Genomic DNA, 25,127 nt, shown 5'->3' on the forward strand with positions numbered 1-25,127 from the left:
GGGACCGAAAACAATGGCTCCCACCATTGTGTGCCGAGCTCTCAGCTTTCTCAGTCCTACTCTCTAAACCCTTCTGCCTCTCTAGTTCTCTTCCTACCTTTAAAAGACTCCTTAAAGCTCATCTCATTAAGAAAGCCTCTGTGTGCCTCTTATCACTCTCCCATAAAGGCTCAATGTTTGGCCCTCTACATAGAATTACAGGGAAGTTCCAACACAGAAACAGGCCATTCAGTCCAACCAGTCCGCAATGGCCTTTACCCTCCACACAGCAACAATCATGTTTACCCGCCCTGATCCCTCATCCTTTGTCCCCCTCTCCAATCCCAGCTTGAATGTTGGCACAGTTTCTGTCTCCAGCACTAACCCTGGGAGTGAATCTCTGTTCTAAATCTCTTACATTTAATCTCGGGATTGTTACCTGAGCCATGCACCAATTGGCATAGGGATAAGCAATTTAGCAGGTTAAATGCTGGGATAAAGGATGGGATAAAGACAGTAGAGAGAAAGGATCTTAGCTCTAAAAATCAAGAAGCAGAATCAGTTTGGGTGGAGCTAAGAAACAACAAGGGGCAGAAAACATTGGTGGGAGTTGTTTATAGGCCCCCAAACTGTAGTTGTAATGTGGGGCTGAGTATAAATCAGGAAATTAGAGGTGCATGTAACACGGGCAATACAGTGATCATGGGGGACTTTAATCTACATATAGACTGGGCAAACCAAATTTGCAGTAAGTGTGTGGAAGACAAATTCATAGAAGGTATACAAGATAGTTTTCTAGATCAGTATGTTGAGGAACCAACTATGGAACAGGCTATTTCAGATCTCGTATTGTGCAATGAGAAAGGGTTCATTAATAACCTTGTAGCTGCCTCTGAGACAGAAGGTTGTGGGTTCAAGTCCCACTCCAGGGACTTCAGTACATAAAAAATGCTAGGCTGACACTCCAGTGCAGTGCTGAGGGAGTGCTGCACTGTCGGAGGTGCCGTCTCTCAGGTGGACGTAAAAGATCCCATTCGAAGAAGAACAGGGGGGTTATCCCCAGTGTCTTGGTCAATATTTATCCCTCAACCAACATCACTAAAACAGATTGGGGGAAAAATTGGGTGAGGAGCGCCACCTGTTGGCACCTAAAGAGGCAGTCAGTGGCTGTAGTGCCACTGGCTGCGCCTCCCGCGATATTCAGCAGGGGCGCTAATGGTGGCGTTAGCCATTTGCGCTCCGCCGCCACAGATGATGTCATCGGTGTGCGCAGTGCCCCATTCGCACCCCGAACGTGATATTTGGTAGCAAACGCCGCTGTAGCGCCGTTCGCTACCCGCGCCCGGTTCATGGGGCCTTGCTGCGCCGGCAGAGGCACAAGTTAAGGTAGAGGTGCGGGGCGGCCACTTTTTCAGCGGCCGCCTGCCAGCACCTCTGTCCCCGGCCTACTGGTACCCCCCCCGTGGCATTGCCGGCTGTTTCCCGAGAGCCCGGCACTTCTCCTTGGTGCTGGGCTCTTTTGCCGGCACTCACGATCGGGGTTCGCGCTGGTGCAGGCCCCTCCCCCTTAACAATGGGAGGAAGGCCTGCAGTACCGCAGCGTGCCATGCTGCAGCGTGTGGCGCTGCGGCACGTTGCGCTGCGATATTCAGTTTCAGCGCCCTAAGAGGGACGCGGAGCACCTCGAGCCTCGCCCCGTGTCCCTCGAGGGGCACTTCAACTGAATTTCTGACGATCGCTACAGCTTCGAACGCTGCGCAAAAACCAGCGCCCAGGCGAACTTGGCGCCAGTTTGGCGCCTCAACCGAATTTCTAGGCCATTATCTGATCATTATCACATTGCTGTTTGTGGGACCTTGCTGTGCGCAAATTGGCTATCGCGTTTCCCACATTACAACAGTGACTCCATTTCAAAAGTACTTCATTGGCTTTAAGGCGCTATATAAATGCAAGTCTTTCTTTCTTTAGTAAAGGGGCCCTTAGGGAAGAGTGATCATAATATGATAGAATTTTATATTAAGTTTGAAAGTGATTTAGTTAAATCCAAAACTAGAGTCTTAAATGTAAAAGCAAACTATGTAGGTATGAGGGGTGAATTGGCTAAGTTAGATTGGGAAACTACATTAAAGGATATGATGGTTGACAAGCAATGGCTATCATTTAAAGAATTAATATATAATTTACAACAAATATACATTCCTTTAAGGCACAAAAATCCCACAGGAAAAGTGGCCAACCGTGGCTAACAATAGAAGTTAAAGATAGTGTTAGATCAAAGGAAGGGGCTTATAATGCTGCCAAAAAGAGCAGTAAGCCTCAGGATTGGGAGATTTTAGAATTCAGCAAAGGAGGACCAAGAAATTGATAAAGAAAGGGGAATAGAATATCAGAGTAAACTAGCAAGAGACATAAAAACAGACTGTAAAAGCTTCTACAGATAGGTAAAAAGGAAAAGATTAGCGAAAGTAAATGTGGGTCCCTTACAGGCTGAGACAAGAGAAATTATAATAGGGAATAAGGAAATGGCAGAGAAATTAAACAAATACTTTTTGTGTCTGCCTTCACAGAAGAAGACACAAAAAACCTCCCAGAAATAACCTAGCAAGAATGAGGAACTGAAAGAAATTAGCATCAGTAAAAAAAATACTGGAGAAATTAATGGGACTGAAAGCCAATAAATCCCCTGGGCCTGATGGCCTACATCCTAGAGTTTTAAAAGAGGTGGCTATAGAGGTGGCATTGGTTGTCATCTTCCAAAATTCCATAGATTCTAGAACGATTCCTACTGATTGGAAGAGCAAATGTAACCCCATTATTTAAGAAAGGAGGGAGAGAGAAAATGGGGAACTACAGACCAGTTAGCCTGACATCAGTAGTAGGGAAAATGCTAGAATCTATTATTAAGGATGTGGTAACAGGGCACTTAGAAAATAATAATGGGATTGGGCAGAGTCAACACGAATTTATGAAAGGGAAATCGTGTTTGACAAATCTGTTAAAGTTTTTGAGGCTGTAACTAGCAGAATAGATAAAGGGGAACCAGTGGATGTGGAGTATTTGGATTTTCAGAAGGTATTCAATAAGGTGTCACACAAGAGGTTATTAAACAAAATTAGGGCTCATGGGATTGGGGGTAATATACTAGCATGGATTGAGGGTTGGTTAATGGACAGAAAACAGAGAGTAGGAATAAACGGGTCATTTTCGTGTTGGCAGGCTGTAACTACTGGGGTACCGCAAGGATCAGTGCTTGGGCCTCAGCTATTCACAATCTACATCAATGATTTGGATGAGGGGACCAAATGTAATATATCCAAGTTTGCTGATGATACAAAGCTGGGTGGGAATGTAAGTTGTGAGGAGGATGCAAGGAGGCTTCAAGGGGATATAGACAGGCTAAGTGAGTGGGCAAGAACATGGCAAATGGAATATAATGTGGAGAAATGTGAAGTTATCCACTTTGGTCGGAAAAATAGAAAAGCAGAGTATTTTTTAAATGGTGAGAGATTGGGAAATGTTGGTGTTCAGAGGGACCTGGGTGTCCTTGTACACGAATCACTGAAAGTTAACATGCAGGTACAGCAAACAATTAGGAAAGCAAATGGTATGTTGGCCTTTATTACAAGAGGATTTGAGTATGAGTAAAGATGTCTTACTGCAATTATATAGGGCCCTGGTGAGACCACACCTGGAGTATTGTGGACAGTTTTACTCTCCTTACCTAAGGAAGGATATACTTGCCATAGAGGGAGTGCAACGAAGGTTCACCAGACTGGTTCCTGGGATGGGGGAATTGTCCTAGGAGGAGAGATTGAGTAGACTAGGCCTATATTCTCTAGAGTTTAGAAGAATGAGAGGTGATCTCATTGAAACATACAACATTCTTACAGGGCTTGACAGGGTAGATGCAGGGAGGATGTTTCCCCTGTCTGGGAAGTCTACAAGGGGTCACAGTCTCAGAATAAGGGGTTGGCCATTTAGGACTGAGATGAGGAGAAATTTCTTCACTCAGAGGGTGGTGAATCTTTGGAATTCTCTCCCCCAGAGGGCTGTGGAGGCTCAGTCGTTGAGTACATTCAAGACAGAGATCGATATATTTTTGGATATTAAGGGAATTAAGGGATATGGGGATAGTGGAGTTGAGGTAGAAGATCAGCCATGGTCTTAGTGAATGGCGGAGCAGGCTCGTGGGGCCGAATGGTCTACTCCTGCTCCTATTTCTTATGTTCTTATGTAACTACTGGTTCAGTTTACTCTATCCCATTCGTTCATAACTTTAAAGACTTTTATTGTACTGCCCTGTACTCTGTGTTGTTCCAGTGAAGAAACAGACCCTTCCTTCCTCAGTGCAGTGTCTGGGGGAATTGTTCTTCCTGAAAGGTGCTAAATAAATGCAAATCACTGTCATCGTCCTCAGCCAGCTTCTCACCTGTAGAATGGCCACTCGTGCGAGATATTGAAATGCTGCCACTGCCTGTGGAACCGTCCGCCAGTCAGCCTCGTCAGGAGGGAAGATGAACCAGGAGAAAGCAAAGCAACGATGATTTAATTGTGAGCAGGAGATTGATTTAATCATAATTTCGAAAGTCTATGTACAAACCTCTACGGCTAACTTTTACACTTCCATAAAAGCCCTAATAGCTTGTTCTTCCAGGTCCATTTATTGCAAACTATCTCACTTGTAACAGGAACAGTGCATCCTTGAATCCCTGATGTGCTCGCACACAGCCCCATTGGCACTTTAAGCATCATTTAAATGCCTACAGGAATGAGCTCTTAACAGAGCCACAGCCAGTAACAGCTCATCAGCAGTAATGATTACAAATTGATCAGGCCTGCGAGGAATGCGGCGGCTTTTGAAGTTTCACAGCTGGGTGCCCACAGGCCACGAGACGTGCACCAGTCTTCCAACAACAAAAGCGACGGGTGGCCTCTGCACAGCCTCCTCTTCCACGAAAGGTCCTGTGTCTGTCATTGCTGTAGAGCAGTCAGCTTAGCAGATGATGGGTGGGTTGCGATGTGATCCCGCTGGGTCGATATCCTGACAGAAATGAAAGGGTCAAGGAATAACTCCACTGCATAATCTGTAGCTCCAAGGTGCCAGCATGCAAGAACATTTTGGACAATTGCATATTTCCCTCAAGGTCTCCCCATTAGAATACTGCATCAAACTGGTTTGGGGTAATTCATTTTTGTGCCTATAAGTATCAGTGGTTCAAGTCATATTACAACAAAGGCACAATCCGCTGTAAAGTTAGTCAGTGTACAGTGGAACTCTCAATAAGTATTAAGTAAGTTTTTAAAAAGTTCTTGTAAGAGATGGCGAGCTTGTATTTCTGTAAGTCCCATCCCTGAACATCCCATTCCTCTTCATTGCATCCTTCTAGCCTCCAGGGGAATCAAGGGATCTGGGGATCAGGCGGGAAAGTGGAGTTGAGGTCGAAGATCAGCCATGAACATTCACTCCCTCCACCACCGGCGTACCGTGGCTGCAGTGTGTACCATCTACAAGATGCACTGCAGCAACTCGCCAAGGCTTCTTCGGCAGCACCTCCCAAACCTGCGACCTCTTCCACCTAGAAGGACAAGGGCAGCAGATGCATGGGAACACCAGCAGCTCCAAGCTCCCCCCCAAGTCACACACCATCCTGACTTGGAAGTATATCGGCCGTTCCTTCATTGTCGCTGGGTCAAAATCCTGGAACTCCTTCCCTAACAGCACTGTGGGAGCACCTTCACCACACGGACTGCAGCGGTTCAAGAAGGCGGCTCACCACCACCTTCTCAAGGGCAATTAAGTATGGGCAATAAATGCTGGCCTTGCCAGCGACGCCCACATCCCATAAACGATTGTAAAAAATGATCTTATTGAATTGCGGAGCAGGCTCGAGGGGCCATGTGGTGGAGCAGGCTCGAGTGGCTGTATGGCAGAGCAGGCTCGAGTGGCTGTATGGCAGAGCAGGCTCGAGGGGCCGTATGGTGGAGCAGGCTCGAGGGGCCGTATGGCGGAGCAGGTTCGAGGGGCCGTATGGTGGAGCAGGCTCGAGTGGGCGTATGGCAGAGCAGGCTCGAGGGGCCGTATAGCGGAGCAGGCTCGAGGAACCGTATGGCGGAGCAGGCTCGAGGGGCCGTATGGCGGAGCAGGCTCGAGGAACCGTATGGCCGACTCCTGCTCCTAATTCTTATGTTCCTGTGAACATCCCATTCCTCTTTGTTCCATTCCAGTTTCCTTTTCTCATAACTCATTTTCAATCAAGCCCTGACCTCTTTGTACAAAAGCAAAATGCAGGTAAGGAACTTGTGCCTTTGATAGTTCAAGGAGCATTCACGAGTGGTGAGTGTGAGAATCACCACTTTCACAAGAGCGCCGTCTGGAACCTGTGCTCTCATCTGTCATGAGTCGCAAAGCTTTCTAAAACTGCCCCTTATATTTATTTACTTACTATGAGCTTCTGGGTTGCATCAGCAGAGGGAGAGACACAAATCAAAAGGGCTTTCAATCTTGCTGTACAAGGCACTAGTCTGCACCCCTCTGTGCGCTCGTCAATCAATGCACAGCTACTGAGAAGGTTTTGAAGGTTGTAGATGGGAGTGAAGAGGCAGAGGTGGTTAGTGGGGGGTTTGCAGGGATTATCCTAAAGGCTCTGCCACCAATGGTGCAGAGGAATGGGCGGAGGGTGTATGAGGCCAGAGTCAGAGCATCAATGAGAGTAGGAGGGAACAGAAGGCTGCGAGAGGTTGCAGAATCGGAGTGGGATGAGCTCATGGAGGGAGCTGAAGATGAAGACGAGGGGGAGGGAGGGGTAGTAAGTGGACCTTGCTGCACTTGTTTTATCATAGAATCATAGAATGGTTACAGCACAGAAGGAGGCCATTCAGCCCGTCGAGCCCGTGCTGGGACTGAAGCTTCACCTTGGAGAAGGATAAAAGGCCTGATTGTAATTGGCCATTTATGGGCTTTAAACGGCCGCAATGGGGGCCGATTTCAGGGACCAAAGTCTTGCGCCCCAAGGACCCCTGTGAAACATCCAAGCCAAAACTGGGGTGGGCCATTTTTCAGGCGTCACCGGTGGCTGCCTAAACCAGGCGTCAGGCCCCTCATTTACCTATTTCTGGGACCTATCGCCTATTTTAGGTCCACTCGGATTGGATTGCGATGAGCAGGGTCCGGTGCTTCCTCCCCCCACAGTCGTCTGCACCAACCCGTCTACCAGGACTTAGCTTCAGCCCACCCCTGGAATGCGCCAGCTTCCCGTGGAGGCGATGCAGGCGCCGGTGGCTCGCGCATAAACCGTTACCAAGGCCCGAGCTCCAAATCTGGGCCTCGCGGCCAGAGCCAACTACAATCGGAAGACCTTGTGATCCTGCCCCAAGGTGGAGCACCAGCCCCAAGGTGGAGCACCTGCCCCAAGGTGGAGCACCAGCCCCAAGGTGGAGCACCTGCCCCAAGGTGGAGCATCAGCCCCAAGGTGGAGCACCTGCCCCAAGGTGGAGCACCTGCCCCAAGGTGGAGCACCTGCCCCAAGGTGGAGCACCAGCCCCAAGGTGGAGCACCAGCCCCAAGGTGGAGCACCTGCCCCAAGGTGGAGCACCAGCCCCAAGGTGGAGCACCTGCCCCAAGGTGGAGCACCTGCCCCAAGGTGGAGCACCAGCCCCAAGGTGGAGCACCTGCCCCAAGGTGGAGCACCTGCCCCAAGGTGGAGCACCAGCCCCAAGGTGGAGCACCTGCCCCAAGGTGGAGCACCAGCCCCAAGGTGGAGCACCTGCCCCAAGGTGGAGCACCTGCCCCAAGGTGGAGCACCAGCCCCAAGGTGGAGCACCAGCCCCAAGGTGGAGCACCTGCCCCAAGGTGGAGCACCAGCCCCAAGGTGGAGCACCTGCCCCAAGGTGGAGCACCTGCCCCAAGGTGGAGCACCAGCCCCAAGGTGGAGCACCAGCCCCAAGGTGGAGCACCTGCCCCAAGGTGGAGCACCAGCCCCAAGGTGGAGCACCTGCCCCAAGGTGGAGCACCAGCTCTCTGGTGAAATACTCCAAGCGATACATCTGGGGAAAGGCACTTCTATTCTACGGCAGCATTGCGGCGGTAACTCCCCTTCACGGTGCGAGCGCCCCACATTCAGAGGGTGCCACGAGGATGAAGGTTTGTGACTCTGTCGTCAGATTAAGAGAATCGGTTTCAGTAATGTCAGCCGACGGGGAAGAGCAGAACTAGGGGCCATCAATATAAGAGAGTCATTAATAAATCCAATAGGGAATTCAGGAGAAACTTCTTTACTCAGAGTGGTGAGAATGTGGAACTCGCTGCCACAGGGAGTGGTTGAGGTGAATAGTATCGATGCATTTATGGGGAGGCTAGACAAGCACATGAGGGAGGAGGGAATAGAGGGTTAAGCTGATAGATTTAAATGAGGAAAGACGGGAAAGACGGGAGGAGGCTCGAGTGGAGCAGAAACATGGACTGGTTGGGCCGAATGGCCTGTTTCTGTGCTGTATAGCCTATGTAATCCTATGATCCCTTGTACTAGCATTGTCTCACATCAGCCAGCTCCACCCACATCAAACGGTCAGTAATGGGGAGGGGAAGCAACACTCAAGGTCACAAGGTCACCCCGCTCGGACAGGGGGGCTAAGAGAACCCCTGGTTTGCGCACTGAAGGAATCAGCTTCTCTCGTGGCCACGGCAACTGAACCTAAATCAGTTCATCACCGACAGAGAGTCAGGCAAATTGAGCCTTGTTCCACCTCATTAGGCAATGTGCACAACCCACTCAGCTAGGACATTCATTTTATTTACTTCTCTTTTCTGGAGGGAGATGTTTATGTTCATTAAGGGTAGCGTGCAGGAGAACAGGGAATATTTTCCCACTTGCTTGCAATGTAAACATGCTGCAAGTCAGGCAGAGATGATTTGGACACAGGATGTAGCTTTTCTCTGTCCACCCAAAATACACGCAGCCACAGGACGTGTTACTGTCTCATTTTTAAATTTCCCATGCTAGCCAGCCTTGTCGCTTGTGAGAGAAATTCCCATCTCCGTGCGGAATTATGGAATACCAGTCAAACTGTGGGCATTGCAAACTCCGACTAGGGCAAGCACATTTAACACTCGGGGTTGGACAATGAGGGCTGGAATCCAAATTCCCCACCCTCCGCTTACACAATGACCCATCCTCCACAGCTCAGTGGAGACAGGAACTTGGTTCTTGGATTTCTGGGGGTGCCAATGCGTGTCCACCTCTTCCATGACATCATGTTCTCCTTGTCCTACATCTCAGCAGCGCCAGCTTTATCCGTAGTTTCAGCAACAAAGTGTTTATTTCTACAAATCTGATCGTTATTTCCTCACAGCCACGATGGAAATCCTTGTGAAACCCCCAAATGTTTTATTCGTTCCCGGCATTTATTGCCCATCCCTAACTGCCCTTGAGAAGGCGGTGGTGAGCCGCCTTCTTGAACCGCTGCAGTCCATGTGGTGAAGGTGCTCCCACAGTGCGGTTAGGGAGGGAGTTCCAGGATTTTGACCCAACGACGATGAAGGAGCGGCCGATATATTGCCAAGTCGGGATGGTGTGTGACTTGGAGGGGAACTTGGAGGTGGTGGTGTTCCCATGCGCCTGCTGCCCTTGTCCTTCTAGGTGGAAGAGGTCGCGGGCTTGGGAGGTGCTGCCGAAGAAGCCTTGGCGAGTTGCTGCAGTGCATCTTGTAGATGGTACACACTGCAGTCACGGTGCGCCGGTGGTGGAGGGAGTGAATGTTTAAGGTGGCTGATGGGTTGCCAGCTGAAAACTACTGGTCTTTGTTGGAGAGTAAGGGGTTGAATTTCTGCGGGGGTCTCGTCTGATTATCCACCGTAACTTCCTCAGAAGATCCACGGAGAAATGTGACGAGCAGCTGTTTACACTGTTTCTGCGGGGGGCCCATAGATTATTTGCCAAAGATACAGTGGATGATCGGGACCCCTGCAGAAACCCATCCCCAGTCACCGATTCCAGTACAAGTGAGGGTAAGGTTGGAAGGGGCTGGGCCGACTTATGGGTCCCAAGTGGGAAATAAGGGACCGGGTTATTTTCGAGATTTGTTTCTTTTATTGAAATGAGGGAGCAATCCTCTCCTTTGCCCCGGTTTCCTCCACACACACGGGCTAATTTTAACTGTTAGCGATGGTGCACGTGGACGGTATCAAGTTGACCGCCCCTCGTACACAGCACCCAATCTTCACTTCGTTAACTTAATGGAAAGGATGATCAGGCAGAATGTAAAATGGCCAGCGAATTCGATAATGGCCAAAGTTAAAATCACCCCCCATAGCGTCTTACTGGACAAGACAAGTTCAGGGGCTGGATTTTGTCAATGGGGAGCTTTTGGAGGCGGGACTCCCACTTGTCGGGTTTTAGTCCCGCCTCCATCGACTTGTGGCCAACCCACGCTATTTTCCCTTGATTGACCTTGTTAAGCCCACCCAGCGGGCATAGCAGGCCAATCAAGGGGAAGCCGGTTGCAGAGCACGTCGGCGTATGACGTTTCATCTGTCGAAAATTTTTGACAGATGAATTGTCATCGTTTGACAGCTCTGTGAAGCTGTCAAACGCTGACATTCTCTGTTGTTTGATGAGTTCTTGTATTGAAGACTCACCAAACCTCTTTTGTGAGCAGAAATTAGATGGTTGTTACATCGGAGAATGCAGCGGCCGTCTGTCATCTCTGCCGGTGAGATGCGAGACTCTCCGCATCCCCAACGGTTGAAGCCTGCAGGAAGAAACAAGTGTAAGTAAACATTTTCTATCACTTTCCACTCATCTCACACACTTACCTCTCCACACTTGCACCCATCACTTACCTCCACAGCGCACCTTTGCACCCCTCCGACCTCCGCAGACCCACTGCTCGCCTCGGTGACCCTGGCGGGGTTTCCCGACGTCGGAAAACCCGCACCTCTGCTGGAAATATGGGGATAATCCTCTTAACTACCTGTTAACTACCTGTTAACAGGCAGTTAAGTGGCTGCAACCCCCTTCCCGCCTCCAGGAGATGGGACTCGGCGCGGGTTGGCTACCCGCCTCCCGGGAATATGGCACGGAGGCGGGTTGGGGGCGGGATGGGTACCCCAGGGCTGGCAAGGTCGCCCCCAGGGGTCGGGACGTCGGGAGGAAGGGGGCCAGTGTTCGACAGGTGTACCAGTCATAGTTTAACATAAGCAAGCACATGGATTACATAATTAGCAGCAAGATATGATCTAACAATCCCAAACATTATTAAAGAAACATTACCAATATATTAGACATTGCAAAATATTCATGGGAAAGAGAATGGAAAAGGAGAAGCAAAGGAAAATCAGTTCCTGATTCTGATAATCACATCCTCCCAACTGAAGGAATTATAAAAAAAATCTGATTAACATGATGAAAAAGATAGTTGCGTTTAACAACAGTTAATACCACAAAACATTGTTAACTGTCTGGGCATTAACAAGAAGTAATTCAGGACTTGTTAAACAATCCAGTCACACCTCCCTTTAGGGCATTTTTAATGAGCATCTCTGCTTTGGCTGTAACTAAACATCCTTTCTCAAAGGAGACCACATTTGCTTGTCTTCCAAGTCCAACAGGGCAGGAATTTCAATCTCGCTTTTAATACGTAATTTCCCTTCTGCGGGTACAAAGTACAAGAATCGATAACGTTGGTGCATTGTGGATGTGCAGTTGACGTCATCGTAAGTGGGTTTCTAATTTGACTCAGTCTTTCTGAACATAAATCTCTCTTAACATTCCCCCGATAACGGCTGCACTTACACGCTCTCCATGTGGCGCCAGCACAATGCTGCACTATCCCATGAAAGCAGCTGGGAAACGCATGAGTGATGCCATCACAGCCAAATAGCCTGCCAATACTCACCTGAAGAATCGCGACTTGGGCGAGATACCAGAGGGGCTGCTGGCACTGGTGGGCTGGTACGGCCTTGAGGAAAGGAGGAGGGGGAAATAGAGAGCGAGAGAGAGAGCGAGGGAGAGAGAGAGAGAGAGAGAGAGAGACAGAGAGAGACAGAGAGAGAGAGAGAGAGAAAGAGAGATTGCTTTCACAGTCTGCGATCCCTTCTGACACCAAAACCATAAACGAGCACATCACCCAAGCAGTGTGGGCTCCCTGCACCCACTGCTGATGAAGCAGTTAGTTTAATTCTAAAGATCGATCAGTTTATTGATCAGTTTCTCCCCGTGGAGCCTCCAATTTCACACCGCGATCATCCACTTTATGTCACTCTGGATGATTATTGGTGTCATTAATCAGCTCACCCAACGACGCTTGTGCTGACACAAGCTGGAACTCTGCTGCCTTGTCCAGGGCAGAGTGAGTGTTACAATTTTAGTTTGGCACGATGGTTAGAAGGGAAACATTTTGGCACGAGCGCGGGCCTTGGCTCAGTCGCAGCCGATGCGTCATTTCAGGCACAGTATTCACAAGCTGCCTCACCTGTGTCATTATCGCCAGCTATTTTTAAAGATGCTACCTCGTGTCTCACAGTATTGCTCGCAGGCAGTCTGGGGTCTGGGACACTCTCGGGATGTCCAGCTGCTAGCCTGGCCTGTCCCTTTAAGGCCCCTGCTCAAATATTCCCTGACGGGAAGTAAACTCAGGACACTGCTCATAAACCCCTGAAGTCACTGACGAGCCAATCGTACCTTCTTGACGCAGTGCCCATCTTGGCGTCCCGGCCTGGGACGAGACTGCTCTCCCAAAGATTGTGGCACAATGTTTACCCTTCTGTACCGGTGCCGCCAACACCCCGCCCCGGTGCGGGAATTGTTTCCGGCCCCTCTGCGATGACCGGTGCCCAAGAGGTGGCCATAGCGGCACAATCGCCAGCCAGGACCATGCCGACGAGGGAACTCGCAGACCCCCCGCACCCCCCCGACCTTGCGCACTCTGGCGGGATCAAAGGTCGAGGTTCCGGCGGGAAGGTCATGGCACATAGACAGGGATCAAAGGGCGCAGACGTTTGGGGCCATATTCCCGTAATGAAAAGTCAGAGTTCAAATGATTATTTGAAATTGTTTGTAAAAATTTTGCAGGAATAAAACAGTAACAGAGGGAAAGGAAGCAATCGTCAGCGAGTGGCAGGGAGACACTTGCCTTATCACCAGCAGGTGGTGGTATGAGGTGGTGTTTCTGAGCTGAGAGCTCGCATTGTCCAAAGGTGACATTTGTAACAGAGCAGCAAGCACCCGCCACAGTCCCTCAGCCTCCTACTCTTCCCCACGTCCCAGCACGTGGCTCACATTCCATCCATCTTGTAAAGATGAAAGGCTGAGTGAACCCTGACAGGATGTAAACCCAGGACCAATTAGCTCCCAGCTCAGCACCCCATTCAATTGAGCTCTTAAAACGCTCCTGTACAAAGGCACAGCTTCCAGATTAACACAGGAATTACTCAACTCTTTAGCAATGAGGAGATAACATACAAACGTGTAGATAAGGAGAATCAAAATATCTTTCTGGAGCACTCCAGCAGATAAGGAACGCTTCAAGACACTGCGGGCTTCAGGAAGGTTACTGAAAACTCCGGGAAGGAGATGACAAAAGAGATCTCCTCCTTACCAAGGGGACAATCAAATGGGGACTTATTATTTTAACTAATATTTCCAAAACATATCAAGTAATTTTGTTTTTTTATTCAAACATCACTTAACCATATGCAAGGCTAATACTAAAGCAAGGAGCTTTGGAAGGTAACATGTGTGTCACATCAGTGCCAAGTAATGACCATCTTGAAATAGAAAAATAAGAAAGACTTGCATTTCTATAGCGCCTTTCACGACCACCAGACGTCTCAAAGCACTTTACAGCCAATTAAGTACTTTTGAAGTGTAGTCACTGTTGTAATGTGGGAAACGCAGCAGCCAATTTCCACACAGCAATGTGATGATGACCAGATAATCTGTTTTTGTTATGTTGGTTGAGGGATAAATATTGGCCCCAGGACACCAGGGAGAACTCCCCTGCTCTTCTTCGCAATAGTGCCATGGGATCTTTTACATCCACCTGAGAGCAGACGGGGCCTCGGTTTTAACATCTCATCCGAAAGACGGCACCTCCGACAGTGCGGCACTCCCTCAGTACTGCACTGGAGTGTCAGCCTAGCTTTACGTGCTCAAGTCTCCGGAGTGGGACTTGAACCCACAACCTTCTGACACAAAGCGAGGGTGCTGCCCACTGAGCCACAGCTGACACTTGAACAAGAAAAGCCCACCAACCTCCCCTTGATCTTCGATGGTAGTACCTGAGCCCCAGCATCAACATTCTGGGGGCCACCAGTGAACAGAAACTCCGACCTAACACATCAATACAGTGGCTACAAAAACAGGGCAGAGGCTGCGGACTCTGCAATGAGTGGCTCACCTCCTGAACCCCTCAAAGCCTCTTCATCACCTACAAGGCTCAAGTCAGGAGTGTGATAGAACACGCACCGCTCACCTGGATGGGTGCAGCCCCAGTGACACTGAAGAAGCTCGACACCATCCAGGACAAGGCAGTCCACTTGACTGGAGCCCATTGCCACTGGACTCAATATCAAACCCCTCCACCACCGGCGCACTGGGGCTTTACGGGGGAAATATTGGTGATCGCCAGCAAAGCAGTCGGTGTCACCGCAAACTGCCTTTAAAGGTTACCCGAAATGGCTGCAGCGCTAACCGACCTAAATTGGTGTAAGGGGCATGGAGGTAGGTGGCACAGCGCTAACCTTAAGCGCAATGCCGTCCTGGTGATGTGTAGACCCGGTGCGTCGTTGCTGCTTCCCCGAGCGTCTGTGCGCGAGGCTGTGACGCTCGTAATGCACTGTGGGCAGTGAGGAGCTCGGAAATTTAAAGGGGCCACGCACATTGAAGCAAGGGAAAATAAAATGCACTGATTCAATACATTTTTTCAGCCCTTTCTGTCTTTTTTTACAAATATTCAATATTTAAAAGAAGTTCCAAATATGATTATTCAGCTCTTAAAGCTGAATTACCTTCCTAAACTCAACAAATGGGAAACCTGCCTCAGGACTAACACAACTGGCTCAGCAAGCCAGGAAAGGGGCTCCCAGGGTCTCGCACGCAGCACTCCAGCTTTGTGCAGGGGGTCAACACTGCAAGAGAGGTCCTCGACCCACGGGGGCCAGGAGGCCCTCCAGAAAGAACGATGTGGGACCAGATCACCGAGGCCGTCACTGCCAGCAGTGTTGCCGCCATTCCTTGGCTCCAGTGCCCAAAGAAGCTTCATGATCTCAGGCTAGTGGTCAAGGTCAGTGAATGCATCTTCAAACGCTGTCTCCTACCAACTGCACCACTAGACTCACACACTGCTCAATGCAGGGCCACCAATCACTCACCTACCAACAATCTGCACCAATGACGAGGCACATCTCCCATTCCTAGCATCACCTCACCCCCTTAGAGGAGACGGTGCAGGCCATTCTTGGCAGGGGCATGGCTGAGCCCTTGGCCAGCGGCGGGGCTGAAAGGATACAAGATGCTGGTATCCTCGCACGTTACCCTCCTTCTGGCAGCACCTCTTGCTTTCCCGCCCTCCCGTCAGCACAACTCCACCCTTGTGTCTTTCTCATTTCACACACCCGAGAAATGCAGCCTGCCCCGCCAGTGGAACCACAAGAAGAGGCAGCCTGCCCTGCCAGTGGGTCAACAAGAAGAGGCAGCCTGCCCCGCCAGTGGAACCACAAGAAGAGGCAGCCTGCCCCGCCAGTGGAATCACAAGAAGAGGCAGCCTGCCCCGCCAGTGGGACCACAAGAGGCAGCCTGCCCCGCCAGTGGAACCACAAGAAGAGGCAGCCTGCCCCGCCAGTGGAACCACAAGAAGAGGCAGCCTGCCCCGCCAGTGGAATCACAAGAAGAGGCAGCCTGCCCCGCCAGTGGAACCACAAGAAGAGGCAGCCTGCCCCGCCAGTGGAACCACAAGAAGAAGCAGCCTGCCCCGCCAGTGGAACCACAAGAAGAAGCAGCCTGCCCCGCCAGTGGAACCACAAGAAGAGGCAGCCTGCCCCGCCAGTGGAACCACAAGAAGAGGCAGCCTGCCCCGCCAGTGGAACCACAAGAAGAGGCAGCCTGCCCCGCCAGTGGAATCACAAGAAGAGGCAGCCTGCCCCGCCAGTGGAACCACAAGAAGAGGCAGCCTGCCCCGCCAGTGGAACCACAAGAAGAGGCAGCCTGCCCTGCCAGTGGAACCACAAGAAGAGGCAGCCTGCCCCGCCAGTGGAATCACAAGAAGAGGCAGCCTGCCCTGCCAGTGGGATCACAAGAAGAGGCAGCCTGCCCTGCCAGTGGGACCACAAGAAGAGGCAGCCTGCCCCGCCAGTGGGACCACAAGAAGAGGCAGCCTGCCCCGCCAGTGGAACCACAAGAAGAGGCAGCCTGCCCCGCCAGTGGAACCACAAGAAGAGGCAGCCTGCCCTGCCAGTGGAACCACAAGAAGAGGCAGCCTGCCCTGCCAGTGGGACCACAAGAAGAGGCAGCCTGCCCCGCCAGTGGAACCACAAGAAGAGGCAGCCTGCCCTGCCAGTGGGACCACAAGAAGAGGCAGCCTGCCCTGCCAGTGGAACCACAAGAAGAGGCAGCCTGCCCCGCCAGTGGGACCACAAGAAGAGGCAGCCTGCCCTGCCAGTGGAACCACAAGAAGAGGCAGCCTGCCCTGCCAGTTGGACCACAAGAAGAGGCAGCCTGCCCCGCCAGTGGAACCACAAGAAGAGGCAGCCTGCCCCGCCAGTGGGACCACAAGAAGAGGCAGCCTGCCCTGCCAGTGGGACCACAAGAAGAGGCAGCCTGCCCCGCCAGTGGAACCACAAGAAGAGGCAGCCTGCCCTGCCAGTGGGACCACAAGAAGAGGCAGCCTGCCCCACCAGTGGAACCACAAGAAGAGGCAGCCTGCCCCACCAGTGGAACCACAAGAAGAGGCAGCCTGCCCCGCCAGTGGAACCACAAGAAGAAGCAGCCTGCCCCGCCAGTGGAATAGCCTGCCCCACCAGTGGAACCACAAGAAGAGGCAGCCTGCCCTGCCAGTGGAACCACAAGAAGAGGCAGCCTGCCCCACCAGTGGAACCACAAGAAGAGGCAGCCTGCCCCGCCAGTGGGACCACAAGAAGAGGCAGCCTGCCCTGCCAGTGGGACCACAAGAAGAGGCAGCCTGCCCCGCCAGTGGAACCACAAGAAGAGGCAGCCTGCCCCGCCAGTGGAATCACAAGAAGAGGCAGCCTGCCCCGCCAGTGGGACCACAAGAAGAGGCAGCCTGCCCCGCCAGTGGAACCACAAGAAGAGGCAGCCTGCCCTGCCAGTGGAACCACAAGAAGAGGCAGCCTGCCCTGCCAGTGGAACTACAAGAAGAGGCAGCCTGCCCCGCCAGTGGAATCACAAGAAGAGGCAGCCTGCCCTGCCAGTGGGACCACAAGAAGAGGCAGCCTGCCCCGCCAGTGGGACCGCAAGAAGAGGCAGCCTGCCCCGCCAGTGGGACCACAAGAAGAGGCAGCCTGCCCCGCCAGTGGAACCACAAGAAGAGGCAGCCTGCCCTGCCAGTGGGACCACAGGCAGATGATTCCATCCCGGATATCCCGGCCACAAAGGGGCTGTCTGGGAGACATCCTTCCGTCTGATTCCTCCTCTTCTGCATCTTCCTCTTCCCTCTGCAAGCGGATGCTGTAAATGTGAAATGAAAGCATAAGAAGCTGCAAATGCTCAGTTGGTCAGGCAGCATGTCGACCTGAGACGTGATCTCCACGGCTGTAGCGTGACCTGCTGAGTATTCGCAGCATGTTCGGTCTTCTCAAAGGCGTTCAGTTACCGTCCGAGTCTTTGCAAGCATCCAGCAGCGCTCGCAAAACACTGAAAAATCTTTTCACATCTATTGCAGCAAGCCGCCACTTCAATAAAATCCAAAAAACCAAGGCCAAACCCCTTCCATTCAAACTTACCTGATTGATGTGTGCGTCCCTTCAACAGCGGCAGATATCGGCCCTGTCAGCGTCTGTCAGCTTGCTCGAGCGCCGGGTTAACCTGGCGTGCTTAGAACCCAGCACGGAATTGAGCGCTAGGGTCGAAGTTCACGTAGGTGCACGCTGACTGACGTCACCGCGCTGCCATTTTTTTTTGGGTTCTGCCGGTTACCAGCCGCGCAGAGGGGCCCAGGAAGATGGCGGCCGCCGCGGGGACCGCCTCCAGCTGGCGCTAGAGTGGCAGCCGCCACTTTTTCTAGAATTGCTGGCGCTAACAAGTGGCGTTAAATATATGAATTTCTCGCCCCCTACGAGTCTTAAACATTAAGGATTTGCAACGGTAGATTTGATCCCGATAAATTAGGATGAAGGAAGAACTTTGGACCTTTGGATGCGATCTTTCCTGAATAGGGTCCAGACATTTTCCCATTGCAGAATCCAGCTGCTTCTTAAATAAATCTGTTATCCTGGACTTAACCACCTTCCCTGACAACCCAATCCAGGCATCGATTACCCTCCGTGAAAAGATCTACTAATTGACGTCTGTCCTTAGCTTAACCTCTCGTGCCTCTTGTTTTGCTACTACAGTCTGTGGTTTACTTTCTCCATCCCATTAAGTATCTAATTCACCTCAAGGAAATCCCGTCTGAGATGCTTCTCTTCAAGGTTGAAGAGCCCGAGTTTATCAAGTTGCTCCTCCAAACCCTACCTGTGATGCTGGGATCAGCCTCACTGCTCCCTCCAGCACTGCCTCCAGGATCTTGATGGCTCTATGTTGTGATGACCAGAACTGTACACAGTACCACAGGTGAAGCCTCACCAGGGCCCTGTATTGGTTCAGCATCACCTCTCAGGGTCTAACTGATTTGACGATATAACCCAGCATCCATTTTGCTTTGTATACTGCCAGCACTCTCTGTTTGGTCATGGTGAACAATGATTCAACTGACACCTCGATTTCTCTTTCAATATCTCTTTCTAAAATCAATCCTCACATGCAGTGCAGGTGCCTCCTTATTCAACTCAATTTATAATGGGGAACAAAGAAATGGCAGACCAATTAAATACATATTTTGGTTCTGTCTTCACAAAGGAGGACACAAATAACCTCCCAGAGATGTCGGGGAACATAGGGTCTAATGAGAGGGAGGAACTGAATGAAATCAGTATTTGTAGGGAAATGGTGTTAGGGAAATTGACGGGATTGAAGGCCGATAAATCCCCAGGGCTTGATAATCTACATACTAGAGTAGTTAAGGAAGTGGCCCTAGAAATAGTAGATGCATTGCTGGTCATCTTCCAAAATTCTATAGACTCTGGAACAGTTCCTATGGATTGGAGGGTAGCTAATGTAACCCCACTATTCAAAAAAGGTGGTAGAAAGAAAACAGGGAATTATAGACTGGTAAGCCTGACATCGGTAGTGGGGAAAATGCTAGAGTCCATTATAAAAGATGTAATACCAGAGCACTTGGAAAACAGTGAAAGGATCGGACAAAGTCAACATTGATTTACAAAAGGCAAATCATGCTTGACTAATCTACTGGAATTTTTTGAGGATGTAACTGGTAGAATAGATAAGGGAGAACCAGTGGATGTGGTGTATTTGGACTTTCAGAAGGCTTTCGATAAGGTCCCGCATAAGAGATTAGCGTGTAAAGTTAAGGCACATGGGATTGGGGGTAAGGTACTGACTTGGATAGAGAACTGGTTGGCAGACAGGAAGCAAGGAGTTGGAATAAACGGGTCTTTCTCCGAGTGGCAGGCAGTGACTAGTGGGGTACCGCAGGGATCGGTGCTAGGACCCCAGCTATTCACAATATATATATAAATGATCTAGATGAGGGAACTAGATGTAATGTCTCCAAGTTTGCAGATGACACAAAGCTGGGTGGGTGTGTGTGCTGTGAGGAGGATGCAGAGAAACTCCAGCATGATTTGGACAGGTTGGGTGATTGGGCAGATGCATGGCAGATGCAGTATAATGTGGATAAATGCGAAGTTATCCACTTTGGTAGCAAAAACAGGAAGGCAGATTATTATCTGAATGGCAATAGATTGGGAGAAGGGGAAGTGCAACGAGACCTGGGTGTCCTTGTGCACCAGTCAATGAAGGTAAGCATGCAGGTGCAGCAGGCGGTTAAGAAGGCAAATGGTATGTTGGCCTTCATAGCGAGAGCATTCGAGTACAGGAGCAAGGATGTCTTGCTGCAGTTGTACAGGACCTTGGTGAGACCACACCTTGAGTATTGTGTGCAGTTTTGGTCGCCTTATCTGAGGAAGGATGTTCTTGCCATGGAGGGAGTGCAGCGAAGATTCACCAGACTGATACCTGGGATGGCAGGAATGATGTATGAGGAGAGATTGGGTCGATTGGGCTTATATTCACTTGAGTTTAGAAGAATGAGAGGGGATCTCATTGAAACTTATAAAATTCTAACTGGACTAGACAGACTAGATGCAGGAAGGATGTTCCCGATGGTCGGGGAGTCCAGAACCAGGGGTCACAGTCTAAAGATAAGGGGTAAGCCATTTAGGACTGAGATGAGGAGGAATTTCTTCACCCAGAGAGTGGTGAACCTGTGAAATTCTCTACCACAGAAGGCAGTTGAGGCCAATTCATTAAATATATTCAAGAAGGAGTTAGATATATTTCTTAAGGCTAAAGGGATCAAGGGATATGGGGAGAAAGCAGGGACAGGGTACTGAATTTGGATGATCAGCCATGATCTCATTAAATGGTGGAGCAGGCTCGAAGGGCCGAATGGCCTGCTCCTGCTCCTATCTTCTATGTTTCTATGTTTCAACAATATCAACAATCTACTAATTGCGACGTTACACGGGTGCCAACTGCACCACCTCTAGTGGGAGACAACGTCTTTGCAAACATCAGCCCCTCTTGTGAAAAATTACCTGGCAGAGTTCCCAGAGCCTTGGCTGGACCCTGCTTGTAGATCTTCCAGTGTTTTGACTTGAATGATGAGTAGGCCATCTTTGTTAATGGCCTTTAAAGGTCAAGTAACAAGTATTCCCTGCTTCCGTGATAAATATCTGCTTTGTTCCTTCCATACACCGTCAACCCTGGGAAGTATTTGGGTCAAGCTGTAGAAAGCAGACTCCAGGTAGTGATAGGCACCAATACATTTCAGATTTTCCACTCTGCTTTCTTCAAGGAAAAGGCCAACTTCCCAGAGAAGTTTGTGAATATTACTGAAACAGCAGAAATGCAGGGAATTTTCTAAATGTGATTTTGTTAGCAGAACTTAAAAGAAACTAGCCAATTGCTTGCACCTGTAACATTAGCTTCCTGGTTAACGAGGAATGAAAACCAGGAGGAGTTAGGGGTTAGGGGTTAGGGGCTAGGGTTAGGGGTTAGGATTAGGGTTAGGGGTTAGGGTTAGGGTTAGGGGTTAGGGTTAGGATTAGGGTTAGGGGTTAGGGTTAGGGTTTGGGGTTAGGGGTTAGGGGCTAGGGTTAGGGGTTAGGGGTTAGGATTAGGGGTTAGGGTTAGGGTTAGGGGTTAGGGTTAGGATTAGGGTTAGGGGTTAGGGTTAGGGTTAGGGGTTAGGGGTTAGGGTTAGGGTTAGGGGTTAGGGTTAGGGCTGAAATATCTGTTCCCTCTGCCGGCGAAGAATGTCTAATCACTGTGTGAAGCCGAGTGGAGCAGTAACGTTCTCATGTTGCCTTGTTCGAGGTTAAACTTATACGAACTGCTGATCACTACAGGTCGAAGTGAAATTGTTGTGCAGCATGATGGCATCCAGCGATTATTTACAGAGGTCACGGGGGTTAATGTTGGACTGCCCGTTCTGTGGTGGGGTTGGGCCAACTTTCCAGATATACCTGAGCGATTTACTTGTACTTCTTGCAATTTAGTATACTGTATTCGCTGCTCCCGATGTGGTCTTCTCTACACTGGGGAGACCAAACGTAGATTGGGTGACCGCTTTGCGGAACACCTCCGTTCAGTCCGTAAGGGGGACCCTGAGCTTCCGGTCACCTGTCACTTTAATTCTCCCCTCCACTCCCACTCAGACCTCACTGCCCTCGGCCTCTTACACTGTTCCAATGAAGCTCAACGTAAGCTCGAGGAACACCTTTCGATTCGGCACTTTACAGCTTTCTGGACTCAACATCGAGTTCAACAATTTCAGACCATAACCTCTGCCCCTATTTTTTATTTCTCAATTTTTTCTCTCTCTCTCACATGGCAGCTGTCGATCATTCTGCCAGTGCCATTCACACCTCATCGAGAGCCATCTTTTGTTTCTTAACCTGTCCCATTACCATCTCCTTTTGCCTTGCACCATCATCCCTTTTGTCTCTCAATCTCTCCTGCCTTCCGTCCTATCACAGACCTTCCCTTTTGTCCTTTCCTCCCCTCCCCCCTCTCCCTGCCCCTACTCTTGCTTAAAAACCTGTTCCATCTCCAGCTTTTTCCAGTTCTGACGAAGGGTCATCGCCCTGAAATGTTAACTCTGTTTCTCTCTCCACAGATGCTGCCTGACATTCTGAGTGTTTCCAGCGTTTTCTGTTTTTATTCCAGATATACCTGCCGTGGCCCGAGGGTGCAGCTCTTATTGCAGGGGTTTATTCTCATTGTCCAGAACATTACTGAGGCTAAAACAATGGCCCTCAGCAACTTCACCCTGATTTCCCAGTTTGAGAAAAAGGTAGCATGATGAGGCAATAACTGCTGTCCAATCATGCTCATTGCGCAGTGTGATAACTTCAGCTTCTAGTACAGCTGACATGCCTCTTTCATCCTGTTAAATCACACATTGACCAATCTTTACTATAATCAGTGATGGTGTAGCTGCTCCCCGCACAGTAACCTGGAAGATAAATGCACCACGTGGGTTAAGAGTGAGCCACACCTGCCAGGGAGGTGGCAGCCTCGCTCTGTTCCACGTCTGATTTCAGACAGGGCTGGGCTAGGCAGGAGAATTTCGACTAGGGTTCCTGCTCCTGATCGCTATCCAGTAAACCAAGCGGGATTCCCCTCCACTGTTCAATAGCTTCCTAGCGCTCATCATTTGGCCCAGCCAGACAGAATGGCCCCTTGTTTGTGGAAGCAGAGGCTTCACATTGACCCAAACGCGACGTTAGTCAGCGCTTTCGAGGGAGGAAGCGAGAAAAAGGCAAAGGAAAGAAATTCTCACAGATGGCAATGACTGAACGTTTGTAGCCCTGTAACCTGACAACAGGTGGCCTCATTACTGGGATCAGGAAGCTTTAATAAAATCACCTCAGAAATCGTGATTGCCGTTTATGAGTTTGACAACAAACATTAGTATCAGTGACGTTGGCGCCTTGGCGTCTGTGTGGACTTGCGCTGAGTTCCTGTGCAGTGATGGTGATGCCAATCCCCTGGAGCAGAAGGGAATGCTTCAGTTAGTGATGGAGTCCTGGATTATTTGACCCAAAAGATTACTTAAGTGAGCTGCGGATACAGGACAGCAAAATCAATTCTGGGCCATATTCTGCACTGTTTGTAAAGTTTCGTGAGAAAGTAGATATAAGATGATGGGGCCACTGTTTTTTTTTTGATATATATATAAATGGCCTGGATATTGGAATACAGAGTCGAATTTCTAAATTTGCCGATGACACCAAACTTGGGGGTGTGGCAAAACGTGAGGATGATACAAATCATCTGCAACAGGACATAGAAAGGCTAGCAGAATGGGCAGACAAGTGGCAGATGGAATTTAATACAGAGAAGTGTGAGGTGATGCATTTTGGCAGAAGGAACAGAGAGAGACAATATACACTTAATGGCACAGTTTTAAAGAGTGTGCAGGGACAGAGGGACCTGGGAGTTAATGTGCATAGGTCCCTGAAGGTGGCAGGACATATTGAGAGAGAGTGGTTAACAAAGCATATGGGATCTTCGGCTTCATAAATAGAGGTATTGAGTACAAAAGCAGAGAAGCTATGCTTCTACATTAATGACTTGGATGAAGGGACCAAATTTTCTGATGATACAAAGATAGGTGGGAAAGCAAGTTATGAAGAGAACACAAGGATTCTGTCAAGGGATATAGACAGGCTAAGTGAGTGGGCAAACATTTGGCAGATGGAGTATAATGTGGGAAAGTGTGAGGTTATCCACTTTGGTAAGAAAAATAAGAAAGCAAATTATTATTTAAATGGAGAGAGATTACAAAATGCTACAGTACAGAGGGACCTGGGGGTCCTTGTGCATAAAACACAAAAAGTTAGCATGCAGGTACAGCAAGTAATCAGGAAGGCAAATGGAATGTTGGCCTTTATTGCAAGGGGGATGGAGTATAAAAGCAGGGAGGTCCTGCTACAACTGTACAGGGCACTGGGACCACACCTGGAGTACTGCGTACAGTTTTGGTCTCCTTACTTAAGGAGGGATATCCTTACATTGGAGGCAGTTCAGAGAAGGTTCACTAGGTTGATTCCTGAGACGAAGGGGTTGATTTATGAAGAAAGGTTGAGCAGGTTGGGCCGATACTCATTGGAGTTTAGAAGAATGAGAGGTGCTCTTATTGAAACATATAAGATACTGAGGGGGATTGACAGGGTAGATGCTGAGAGGATGTTTCCCCTCGTGGGGGAATCTAGAACTAGGGGGCATAGTTTCAGAATAAGGCGTCGCCCATTTAAAACTGAGATGAGGAGGAATTTCTTCTCTCAGAGGGTCGTAAATCTGTGGAATTCTCTGCCCCAGAGAGCTGTGGAGGCTGGGTCATTAAATATATTCAAGGTGGAGATAGACAGATTTTTGAGCAATAAGGGAGTGACGGGTTATGGGGAGCGGGCAGGGAAATGGAGCTGAGCTCAAGATCAGATCAGCCATGATCTCATTGAATGGCGGAGCAGGCTCGAGGGGCCAAATTTTGGCCTACTCCTGCTGCTATTTCTTATGTTCTTATGTTGAACCTTTATAAAGTGCTGGTTAGGCCACAACTGGAGTATTGCGTCCAGTTCTGGTCACCACACTTTAAGAAGGATGTGAAGGCCCTTGAGAGGGTGCAGAGGAGATTTACCAGAATGGTTCCGGGGATGGGAGATCTTAGCTACAAGGACAGGTTGGAGAAGCTGGATTTGTTTTTATTAGAGCAAAGGAGGTTGAGGGGTGATTTGATAGAGGTGTACAAGATTATGACGGGTTTGGATAGGCTAGACGGGGAAAGGCTGT

General features: G+C 49.8%; 1 long non-coding RNA gene across 1 annotated transcript; it reads right to left on the reverse strand.

Moving 5' to 3' along the window:
• Positions 1 to 3,743: 3,743 nt before the first annotated feature.
• LOC147096639 (uncharacterized) lies at positions 3,744 to 12,900 on the reverse strand. The gene is made up of 3 exons (XR_015074518.1): positions 12,657 to 12,900; positions 10,613 to 10,725; positions 3,744 to 5,020 (listed from the first exon to the last, which is right to left on the reverse strand). It is a non-coding gene; the product is annotated as an uncharacterized LOC147096639 (long non-coding RNA).
• Between the last annotated feature and the right edge of the window lie 12,227 nt (positions 12,901 to 25,127).

Source organism: Somniosus microcephalus, chromosome 34 (genome assembly GCF_052327205.1).
Source record: "Somniosus microcephalus isolate GS21.2 chromosome 34, FLI_Smic_1.0, whole genome shotgun sequence".
Classification (NCBI taxonomy): Eukaryota; Metazoa; Chordata; class Chondrichthyes; order Squaliformes; family Somniosidae; genus Somniosus; species Somniosus microcephalus.